Source organism: Protopterus annectens, chromosome 2.part1, assembly GCF_019279795.1.
Source record: "Protopterus annectens isolate FY-2018-M chromosome 2.part1, PAN1.0, whole genome shotgun sequence".
NCBI classification, from domain to species: Eukaryota; Metazoa; Chordata; order Ceratodontiformes; family Protopteridae; genus Protopterus; species Protopterus annectens.
The window spans coordinates 1,378,115,390-1,378,127,572 of record NC_056729.1 but is presented as its reverse complement, the minus strand read 5'-3'; the positions used below and the strand labels follow the sequence as shown (position 1 = coordinate 1,378,127,572).

At 35.8% G+C, this 12,183-nt stretch overlaps 1 protein-coding gene across 13 annotated transcripts in view; it reads right to left on the bottom strand.

The window, feature by feature from the left end:
* The window catches only part of OTOF (otoferlin), a 2,911,272-nt gene that overhangs the window by 1,288,063 nt on the left and 1,611,026 nt on the right, over positions 1-12,183 (bottom strand). The window lies entirely within an intron of this gene.

Sequence of the window (12,183 nt, the reverse complement as noted above, 5' to 3'; positions counted from 1 at the left end):
ACCAGTTCCTTATAATAAGGAGATCTTTTCTAACGTTGAGTAATATTTTTCACATCTTAAGGATGACATCCAGCAAGGATTCCCAATATTTGCAGTAATATTTATGTTTGGTGGTTATGTATAGTAATTTGTGGGAAGAGATGTATTTAATGGCCAAGTTGCTGAAGCCTTCCCACGAAAGGGGGGAGCAAGAGTCCAGTTCTTTGTGATGTAAAATTTAATAAGAGCACAAATTGTGATGAGGACGTGCTTTAGGATTTTTGGGAGATTGTTTGTATTAATGTGTAGTATAGCCATGTATTGGGTGTTATTTTCGTAACCCATTTTTCAAGCCTAGCTCTTAATGAACACCATAGATTATGCACTTTGCTGCACTCCCGCATAACATGAATGATATCTGCTGATTGACTAGAACAGTGCAGGCATTTAGGTGAATGATTAGTATTGAATTTATTATTTTTTTGTGGGGTGAAGTAAGCGTCATTATTAATGATTAGTTGGGTGTATAGTAGCTTTTTGAATGGAGTGAATTTGACCGTATTTTTAATGGCAGTCTTTATGTTTTACTCATTAACTTGCTGGGATTTCCCTTGCCAGAACGCAGAGAATAATAGCAGATTCTGACATTTTATATACATTACCAGTTTGTATACTCTAGAAATTGTTTTTCCCTTAATAATCAGGCTATTGAGAATTAATTGAGATAGATTAACATCCTGCATAACACCATTAACTGGCATGAATTTGGCATTTATAAGTATTGCAGGGAGTTAAGAATGCTTACATGTTTCTTTGGAAGATTAAGTTGCATTCTAAGTTGTGTTATATCATATTCTCTCTATTTGTAGATCTCCCAAACTGTAAGGTCCCTTAATAAAGGATAACCTTGTAAATTTATAAGTTGATCATTTAGCCGCAAATTAGGATTAAGGTGAAGGGGCTACAGGAGGGAGAGGGCCTTAGATAGTTGTACTGAATTAAAAAGCTTTTGAGTAGTTACTACCATGTGCTTAATAACTGGATGTAAATTCTTTACATGTTCAGACTTTTGGTTTAAGTTAAGAAAGAGGAGAGATTTGGGATTGTACCCAAGTGAATTAATTTGTTGAGACCAAATTTTTGACAATAGGGGGGACCACATTCTCATAGTTGGGTCATAACTTATTATCTGTTATAATTTGTATGAAGTAATAACACTATAGTATAATTTAAAGTCCAGTAATCCTAATCCTCACTTAGATTTTGGAAGTATAAGTTTATCATATCTAATTCTAGTAGATTTAGGATACCAAAGAAATCTAGCTATATTTTTCTCCATATCTAGAAAGAATTTTTTTAGGAATATTTAAAAAGGTGGCGTTTAGTTGGAAAAGGATTCTTAGTAACAGGTTCATCTTTACTACACTAGCTTTTGACAACAAGGACATGTTGATGTTCTTCCATCTATTGAAGTCATTGTCAGTAGCGTTCCATGTATGGCTTAAGTTATTTGTAATAATTTCCTCAAAGTTTGGGGTATATATTAATCACAGATATTTCATCTGATAGGTTAACTTAATCTCGCTCTCAAGGAAGTAGTAATCCTTGTGTCTAAGAGGATTTAGAGAAAAGAGATTGGACTTGCTAGGGTTTCATTTATAATTGGAGATCTCCGAGTACCTATTGATTGCTTTAAGTATTTTAAAAAGATCAGTCGAGGGAAGTTGCAGGTAAATATTTAAGTCATCAGCAAAGGCCAAGAATGTTTGTTTAATGTTATGTAATCTTGGAATGTGGTGAAAAGCTTTTTGTGAGATAAAAAGGAGCAGGGGTTCAAGGTATAAGTTAAAGAGGTAGGGGGAGAGCGGGCATCCTTGTCTTGTGCCATTAGAGATTGGGATAGGTTTGGTTCTACAATTATTTATCTGAATGGAAGTGGAAGTCTTTTGATAGAGGACCTTAACTTTTTTTATAAATTCTTGAGGAATACCAAATAGAGGCATTACATTGAATAAAAAGTTTAAGTTAACTCTATCAAATGCTTTGCTAGCATCAGCGGTAATAACAAATATGGGATTTGTATCTGTCTTGAGTAATCTAATAGTTGTGACCAATAGTAGGGTATTGTCACAAGTTTGCCTATTTATCATGAAACCCAATTGATCTTGGGATATAATAGAGGGGAGTATATTTTTCAAATGATTGGCTAAAACTTGAGCTAAAATTTTAAGGTCAATATTTATGAGGGCAATTGGCTTGTAATTAGATGGATCAGTTGGGTCAGAATTTGGCTTGGGTACAAGGATGATTTTTGAGTTATTTATGTATATATCTGTTATGCCATGTTGTATTCTATAGCTGTATACTTTTAATAGAATTTTTGATACTGGTTCTGAGAATAGTTTATAACATTCAGCGATGTATCCATCCGGTCCTGGTGATTTTTCCAGTTTGAGCTTATTTATTGCATTTTTTTATTTCTTTTAGATGCAAAGGTGCCCCTAGAATTTTTTGTTGGTCCTGGGTAATTTGTGGAAATTTTAGATTTTGCATATAATCTTGAAATTTTTCATTTGTGGGGGGAGGGACATGTTATACAGTTTTTTATATATGGTCTCAAACACATTTAGGATGTCTTGATCCTCATTATTTACCCGACCTTCATAGTGTATTTCTTTGATTCTTGGTGGTCCATTCTTTATATTTATTAGTCTGGCTAAGAATTTTGAGGGTATTTGCACCCATTCTGAATATTGGTATAGGGACCTTCTGTCTAAAAAAGTTAGATTTTCTAAGTAATGTTTATGGAGCTGATTTTGCCATTCGACCATTTTTTTTTGTCTCATTCTTCGGAGTATTTGCATTGTAGCTCTATCTCAGCTGAAGCAATCTGATATTCTAATTTTATTCTAGTGTTAGTGTATTTTTTTTTAAACCAGGCTGATTTTTGTATTATAACGCCTCTAATAACTTCTTTAGCCATTTCCCATTGCTTGTCATAAGGTATCTGGATGGATATAAGGTCCTCCTCTGATTGCACTAGTATGCTATTTATTTTCTTTGCTACCTCCTGTTTTTGAACAATTTTAGGGTTTAATGCCCATTTATTAATATAAGAAATGGTCTGTTTGGGGCTTAATGAATTTATGGAGAGAATAATTTTTGAATGGTCTGAAATAGATCTAGGGAAAATGGAATACCTTAACCTAAATGACCGAAAATGTTGAGATATTAAAAAGGCGTCTATCCTTGATCAGGATTTATGGGAGGATGAGAAGAAGGTAAATCTAGATACTGTTTTATCATGTTGAAAGTTGGTATAGGGATCAAATAGATCAAAGGAGTTTAATAATTCATCAAAGGCCATTGTAATATGATGGGATTGTCTGGTCTCTTTGTGGGACCTATCTTTATAGGTTCATAGGTAGGTACTAGGCTATTGGCCCTGGGGCCTATACAAGCCCAGCCAAAAAGGTACCCTGGCTTTTGCCACCCAAGAAAATTAATTTCCTGTGCCACTGTTGAGCAGAGCCACAGAGGTGATCCCCGGGGTGAATTTCCTATTTCCAATCATCAAGATTTTTCTTGAAGAGTGCTAATGAGGAGCTTTGTTTGATATAGATAGGTAGTCTGTTCCAGAGTATGGGAAGTCTCTGGGACAGGAATCTATCCCTCCGGCATGTTCTGTTTATTGTGGTAACAAGGTTTAGGTCCCTAGAGCATGTAGCTCAGACGGATTGGGATTTCTTTAAGTGGAGCATGTCCAACAGCTCTGGGTTTGACATAGCTTTGTATGTTAGGCAGAGATCGCCTCTGAGTAGGCGATATGCGACAGAGTAAAGCTGGAGTTTTTTGAGACAGTCTGCATAGGGCATCTATTTGAGGCCAGTAATCCTCTTTGTTGAGGTGTGTGTTATCTGGGTCTAATAGAGCATTCCAGTCACCCCTATAACATATAGATGATTCAGGTATTCAGCTAGAAGATTAAATATTTCATATGTAAAGATTGCTGGTTGGAGCAGGGGCTATAAATGTTAATAAAAAGTAGGGGTTTGTCTATGTTATACTTGCTAGTGAAGAGAGCCCATCTACCCTCCGAGTCTGTTTTTATGGATAGAATCTCCCCCTGGTAGGATCAATTTATTATAACTGCAGCCCCTCTGGAAGAAGAGTTATAGCCTGCAGCTATTATCCGTTTTATCCATTTCCTTTTCCTTTCCTGATCTCAAAGTTGTGTGGCCATGTGAGTTTCTTGAAGAAAGGTGATCATTTATTTATGTTGATATGTGATATGCATGACAAGGCTTCTTTTAGCTATATCTGAGATCCCCTTAACATTCCATGAATCTAGAGTTATCATTTCAAGAAGTTAAAAATTATAATCATTGTTTAATGATAATGAAGTAAAGTAAATGACTAAAGATATACCTGAGTTCTGTTGGCTACTTGTGGTAAGTAACACATTCTGTATGGTGACTTCTACTCTCCTGTTAGGTGCCTACCCACCCATCCCTCTGTAATGGTAAGTGTGAGATGAGAGTAGATAAAGTCTTTGAGTTTGGTTTTGAATATATTGTTCATGAAATAGAGGGATGCTAAAATACCTATTATGTTCCAAATGTACACAAACATCTGTATTAACACCCACAGGGCAGTTTCCCCATTCAAAAAAAAATGTTAATCGAAAGATAGGTATCTGACCATAAATAAAACATTATTTATCTTGTCAGCTTTTAATAGAAAGAGAATCTTAAAGTATGGCTACTCAAAAGAAAAGCACTAAAGGGTATATTAACAGCAGTTAATTGCCGGCTACATTCCATAGTAGCTATATCTAGCCTCAGGTTGCCAGCTGATTTAAATAGTATACAGTTCACCAAGTGGTTTTAGTAACAAAATAAGTAGCAAGAGACTAATAACACGTAATATAACATTATTCCAACACTTCTATTGCTTAAAAGAAGAAGGCAGTACTGGTTATTTAGAGCCTTCTCTGCCTCTTAGTCAGGCTCAAATAAATGAACTCAGCCTTCTAGCACATGTTTTTCATGCATGCTATTTAACAACTGTCCTTTTATCTTAAATCCTCTTTATAGACTGGAGGCTATTTAGCAGCACTGCAAAAGTAGTTTAGATAGAAGAAACAACAACTAGAGTTTGTAAAGAGTCTCTATATCCCATCACTTGAAAGGGAAAACAAAATTCAGTACTAAAGCAGTTTTTTTCCCCAATAGTTAGCATAATGTTAAGGATCTCTATGAGAAGAGGACACTAGCTTTAATAACAATTATATGTGCTGCTGTAGCATATGAAAAAATAACATTAAATTCCACTATTAACTCAATGGTCTCTGTCATTTAGATTTAAACTGTGAAATGTGAGTGTTTATATTATTTGCCTCATTTACTAGATCAGCTAGCGTCTTTAATTAAGTAACAGATTAAAGTGACATACTTATCAGACAGAGGTGTAAATAATGTCTGCAGATCTTGTCTAAGTTAACTGTATTAACTTTACATTCTTTATGCATAAATGTACCAATTAGATGACAATCAGCTTACAAATAGCCATTTAAGTCCAGTTGCTGCCAGTAGCAAACCATCTGAGGTCATTTTTAGAGGAAAGGAGGAATTATCTTCTTATAACTAAGTCCAAAATAAGTTCCTTTACTTTTAAAGCATTTTCAGCCATTTTGTCCATTTCCAGTAATGCACTGGGGCTCCCAGAAGGCTGCAGATGAGTAATTGAGTTGAAAGGTGAAAGGTTACTGCTATCACTTATGTTCCAGTGGAATTATGGGTAATGGAATTTCGCAATGCTAATGAACCCCCCCGGCCTGTTTAGAAAATACAAGAAAAAATGGATTTTACTTTTTACCTTAAAAAAAGCAAAGGTAATCAGAATTTGGACTTAAAATGAAGAAAATGCCAGTCGGATGTCTCAGAAAGGTTGAATTAGGATTTTTCATGCTGGATTTATTTTAAATAGATGAAGGAAAATGGATTTTGCCTCATCAGGTGTTCTCAGTGGATATTTTTTCATTTTTGTGATAGAAAATTAATGTGGCAGGATACTTCATTTGGAAGCGTATGTTGTTTTCTATCAGTTAAGAGCAGTATTTACACAGCTTTTGCCGGTTTTGCTTGATTTCAAGAGGAAGGCCTTGGCTTATGGTGACTTTACGTCATCTCCAAGTAAAGTTCTTTTTGGTTTTGTAGGCAGAGAGTATTGCTTGAACATGTGCTGAGTTTAGGATCCTGGCATAGATCTGTCTTGGATACTCTGCAGTTTGTGAGCATCTTATGGATCTGTTCGCTCTTTCTATAGTTAAATCATCCAGAAGGTCTTTATTGTTTAACAGTGCATTTAGTACTTCTTTAATTATTGTGTTAAGTTGAGAGCTTTCAACAGTTTCTGGAATACCTCTGATAATAATGTTGTTACGTCTGCTTCTAGCTTCCAAATCCAGCACTTTTTGTTGTAGTTCTTTAATATTTTTTCATCAGTCTGCAGATTCTTTTCAAGATCCTTTATTTTCACTTCATTTTCCATGGATTCTGCCTATGTTTGTGAGCATCTTATGGATCTGTGCGCTCTTTCTATAGTTAAATCATCCAGAAGGTCTTTATTGTTTAACAGTGTATTTAGTACTTCTTTAATTATTGTGTTAAGTTGAGAGCTTTCAACAGTTTCTGGAATACCTCTGATAATAATGTTGTTACGTCTGCTTCTAGCTTCCAAATCCAGCACTTTTTGTTGTAGTTCTTTAATATTTTTTCATCAGTCTGAGATTCTTTTCAAGATCCTTTATTTTCACTTAATTTTCCATGGATTCTGCCTCATTCTGTTCCAGTCTGAGCATAATTTGATTTGTTTTCTGTCTTTTGGATGAGATATCTTTTTGTGGAGTGACTATAATAGACAGCTTAGACTTGGATGTCAGAGTTTCCATGTGCTCTGGTTGATTATCCATCTTAATTTTCGATTTTGAGAGCTATTTGGAAGAGCTGGTATAGAAGACAGAAAATAAAAAATGTTCGACGAAACTTTAAGTTGAGACAAATCTTCTTTTTTCTTTTCCTCTACCCCTTAGGTCTGTATGCCTGCAAGAATCCACACCATGCGGTTCATGGATCTGCTTGTAGTAAGTATTAATTTTCCAAAAGAAGAGATTTCTGATGAAAAATAAAGCTTGTATAGGTATGTATTCTTCTTGTTGCCTTAGTTTATGTTGACAAATTTAGTTTTTCCTCAGGATGTGCAGGCAGGAAGTCAGATATTAATGAAGAGATAAGGGAGCTGCACTGCTAGTGTGTTTACAGGCTGTCCACCATTTTGGAATCCATTGTGAAGTCAAGTAACTACCATCCTGTCATATGGTTGTCAATGATCCATTTATTGACCAGCATTGTGAAAGGGGTGTGGCTTGGTCAGTAGTTTAAGGAAATGCACAGACAGCATGGTCAGTAGTTTAAGGAAATGCACAGACAGCAATGTGTTGATGTGGCTTGTTGGGGGCAGCAGTCTGGGAGCTGTGAGTACAAATCTGAAAATCCAGCCTATACCTCTGAGCTTCAGTAGTAAGGTTGAAGATTTTTTTTGTTCCATAACTGTGATAAGACCTTTTTTTGGAGTTAAAGGCATGCCAGCACAAGATGATGCAGCTACATCTCTGGTAGATATACTGAAGAATAAAATAAATGAGTAGAACCCAGAGATGGAAAAACAAAAATGTGTTAGGAATGAACAGTATGTGGGATGGAGAACTGAAACAGCATACATATGCCTAGTTATAAGCAAACTGCATAGATGGGACAGGGATAGGCTGATGAATGTAGTGCTTCAGTTTGCAAAGAGCTGGGATTTGAAGATAATGGGGGAAGGGAGTGATTATGTATTACACTTCCTGCTGCAAACTTAACTATTCTTTTAATTCTGTGTACAGCTGTGCTCAAGACTCAAAGCTAGAAGGAAAACTAGATGACATCAGAGAAAAGTTTTAAATTTTTATTCTGAATCACTTAAAAAGCTAATAGAGAAACAACTCTAGCATCATGATGCAGTTTCTGAAACAATAAGAAGACTGAAACTCTAATATCTGGCATTACTGATTGACTGTAGTCATTTATGCTTTATGAGGAGGAAGAGAAAAATATAAGAGGCTACATCAGGCAAGTTCTGTAAACTCTGGCACAGTAAAATATATGGTGGCATGTGTGTGTGTGTGTGTGTGTGTGTGTGTGTGTGTGTGTGTGTGTGTGTGTGTTTGTCTGTGTTTGCGTGCTTGTGCTTGAATGTGTGCATATGTGTGACAAAATGAATGAGGTGGTTGCTTCTGCAAATGATATGCATGGGAGCCCCACAGGTAATTAAAGCAGGAATGTGCTGATTAACATTAGTGGTAACACCAAGCCATTCAACAACATTCATATTAACTGATAAGGTCTCTCCTCGTTGCAGCTAACACAACTCTCAGTCTCATTTCCTACAATCAAGGAAATTGCTACTTTTAGCCACAACAATTTCTGCGAGCTCAGGGTGCTCTCTCTGAATCTGGCCCATAGTATCATGAACACACTAAAAGTAATAAAGACTATAGAAAAATGCATTTATTTCAAGTGAATGACTGCAAGAAAAAAATATACATGTAGGTAATTAGGGTAAGAGCAGTACAATATTTCCATTAAGTTATGGATTATCTACCCATCACCATTTCCTCATCTCCACCTGGCTATCCTACCCTCTCTACCACTTTACATAACCTCTTTTTTTATCACCTCCTCCCCATTTATACTAATCTATCTTAATCTATCTTCCCCTTTATGGTGACAATTAAACTAAACACATGACTTGTACTTATTACTACTGTGAATTGCCAAAAGGATGCTCTCCAGAATTATATATAATATTTTACTTTGCTTTTTCTCATTGTTTTCTTTGTAACATGTTTGTTGTACCTCTATGCCTTACAATATTGTTGATTACTTTTGAAATGTATAATTTTCTAATTTTTTTTAATGCAATGTCTTTGAAATTTTTTTTTTCTCTGTTAAATGGATTTTTTTCTCCCTGGGACTCTACTGAAAATGGACTCTTGCAACTCAGTTGGACTTTCCCAGTAAACAAATGTTAATAAATAAAAGAAATTACCACTAGAGGAAGCAGTTATTAATTTTAACCATATCTTCCTAACCTTCCTAAATAAGCAGGCCCAACTCAGAAACAAAAGAGTCAAATCCATTCCAGCACCCTGGCTAACAAAGCAACTGCTATTAAATACAGACCAGGCCTGGAAAACCTTCAAAATAAAACTCAATTAACACAACAGGATTATAGATATCTCAGAATTCTCTCTAAAAATACTTAATAATCACAGTTTCTAAATACCCAGGTGATACAGCAACTTAATTCCACACCCATATAGTAAATTCTGTCTTATCACTAACAAAACTCCACCTCACCCGTCACTATTCCACACCTGACACCAACAACTAAGTACTCTTTAAAGTCAATAGTGTACATACCTTGACAATAAAAAATGCCTACTAAAAATGAAACCAACAACCTTAGCAGCTGACAAATTGCCCATAAAGTACCTCAAAACAACAGCAGAAGCTATAGCATTCCCAGTCTCCATACTCTACAATAGATCCGCAAAAGAAAGCTATGTCTCCAACATCTAGAAAATGTCATACATCTTACTCCTACATAAAGGTGGGAATTCTATTCTACCAACCTGACCAACTGTGGTCCACTAACCATCCTCCCACCCCTGTCCAAAATATTAGAAAAATGTATCCACACCCAGTTGCTCAAATACCTCACCAACCATAACCTACTCTCTTTGACTCAGCGTGGCTTTTGGCTTAATCACAGCACCACTACTGCCCTTTTAAACTTTAAGAACACAATAAATCAACTCCAGAACAGTAGTACCCTAGTCTCAATGGTCTTCCTGGACCTTTCAAAAGCATTCAATAGAGTCTCACATCAGAAACTCCTTGAGAAACTAACCTATCTGGCATTACTGGTTGACTGTAATCATTTATACTTTATGAGGGCAGGGAAAAAATAACCTGGTTCCACTACTTACCCAACAGGAAACAAGCCGTGAAATGGAAACAAAACTATTCTGATTTCCTCATAGTCACAGTCAGTGTCACTCAGTGATCAATTCTTTATTTCTTTTCAATATCTTTATCAATAATCTATAATAGTAAAAAGATACCCTGGTACAATATGCAGATGATGCTACTCTTATCTGCTCATCCAAAATACAAACCTTCCTACAAGAAAACACCCAAAATGCCTTTCTGGCTATAGAATCCTGGCTAGATAGCTCAGAGTTGCTCTTAATGCCCCTAAAATTACTCAAAATAAAAACAAAAATAGAATGTATCTAACATGCTAAACTCCTTGGAGTAATACTCAGTGATGATCTTGGATATGACCAACACCTACTCCTAGCCATCAAAAAACAAACAAACTGGAAACTAGGAACCCTCTACAGGGCTAGGGCATTCCTCATTAATAACTCCAGAAAAAAAAAAAACATGGCACAAACATACTTACTTCCATCCCTGCAGTATATCTCAGTCATCTTTACAAATTTTAATTTAACCATAAAAAATAAACTATAGACAACCTATAATAAAATTGCAAAATTTGCAACAAATAGTCTTAAAAAGACCCACCTTTGCATAGCATTATAAAGCCTTAACTGTCTAGAATACAAAAACCATGTCTAGTACCATCAACTTATTCCAGTCTATAAATTATACACTCCCATGAAAAATGCCCAGCTCTGAAAGGAATACTACAATCCTATACCACTTATTGAGCCCTACGATCCAACAACAAAGCTTTTCTCTCCATCACAAAATAAAATAACATTACAGGAGACTCACTATGCTCTAATCAGGTAGCAAAATTATGGAACCACCCCTCCACTGAAATAATACAGGTAGACACACTGCATGGCCTCAAAACACACCTGCTAAATGATTGGTTGTGCACATGCACTACCCCAGGCAAAACCCACCCTGCCCTCCTGTACTCAACCTAAACTCCACCATCAAAGTTGCACCTCCTTTACTTAACCTTTCTGTACCCTAATCTTACACATGTACCTTTATATGTCTGGCACTAAGAATTCTCCCAGTATATTCCCCCACAACTGTCATTTATACTCTTCTTCTACAGACTGTCAGCCACTTTCTGTCCTACAAAATTTCCATTTCTTTAATAGAGGTCTATAAAAGTTCTCTACCTCAGTCTACTTAATGTTTCATATAACTACTTGTCCTCTTAAGTTCTACCTCCTGCTAAATCCCGTGTTGCCTTTGTTACCCTTCTCTGTACTTTCAGCTGATAAGTATACGATATAATACAGCCACCGTCTGTCTGTGTAATTCCTCTGTAACCAACTGACGCATGAAAAAATGTATTTCCTTAAATTCATAGGCTAATGTATGTTATATAATGTGTTCTATATGTAATCATATAATTGTGTTTTCATGTAAACTCAATGTATTTAAAATATGTCCTTTTTTGTCTTTAAATGTACTTTCCTGATATGTGGAGCTTTTCTCCCTGGGCCTCCACTGAAAATGGGATAAACTCCAGTCAGAATTTCCTGGTTAACGAAGAGAAATAAATAATAAATAATAAATATTATTATGCTGTAAGTAATGATAATGTAAAAACATAATTTCCTGGTTAAAAACAAGCCTTTATGGCACACATTTGTGATATTAGTACCATCTGGTTTACAGTCAAAAGGTCGACATTGACATTCACGACAGCCTCCTTCTCGAACATTGTATGAGCAACAGTTGGAATGTCGACGTTCATGTGTACGTCCGTTTAGAAGGACATACACAGGCAGGGACTCACAGCATGGATGTAAATGTGGGATTTGCAAAGTATGGTCGACAGAAATTGTCGACTTTGTTGCGTTGACCGTACAACCTAATTAATATGTTTGAGTCAACGTTATTTGTCACAGAAATCACCGTTCGCGTAAATGATTTTTGTGTTTTTGATAGTAAACCGTGCCACCTACTACTGTAACATATATATAGGAAGTATGAAGGATATACATGATGATATCATAAAATCTTATCCTTGCAAAGTCAGGTAAATGTGTGATTATACTGTGTGCAGTTTCACCTTTTAAGTATTTTAGCTTATAGTACTGCTTAT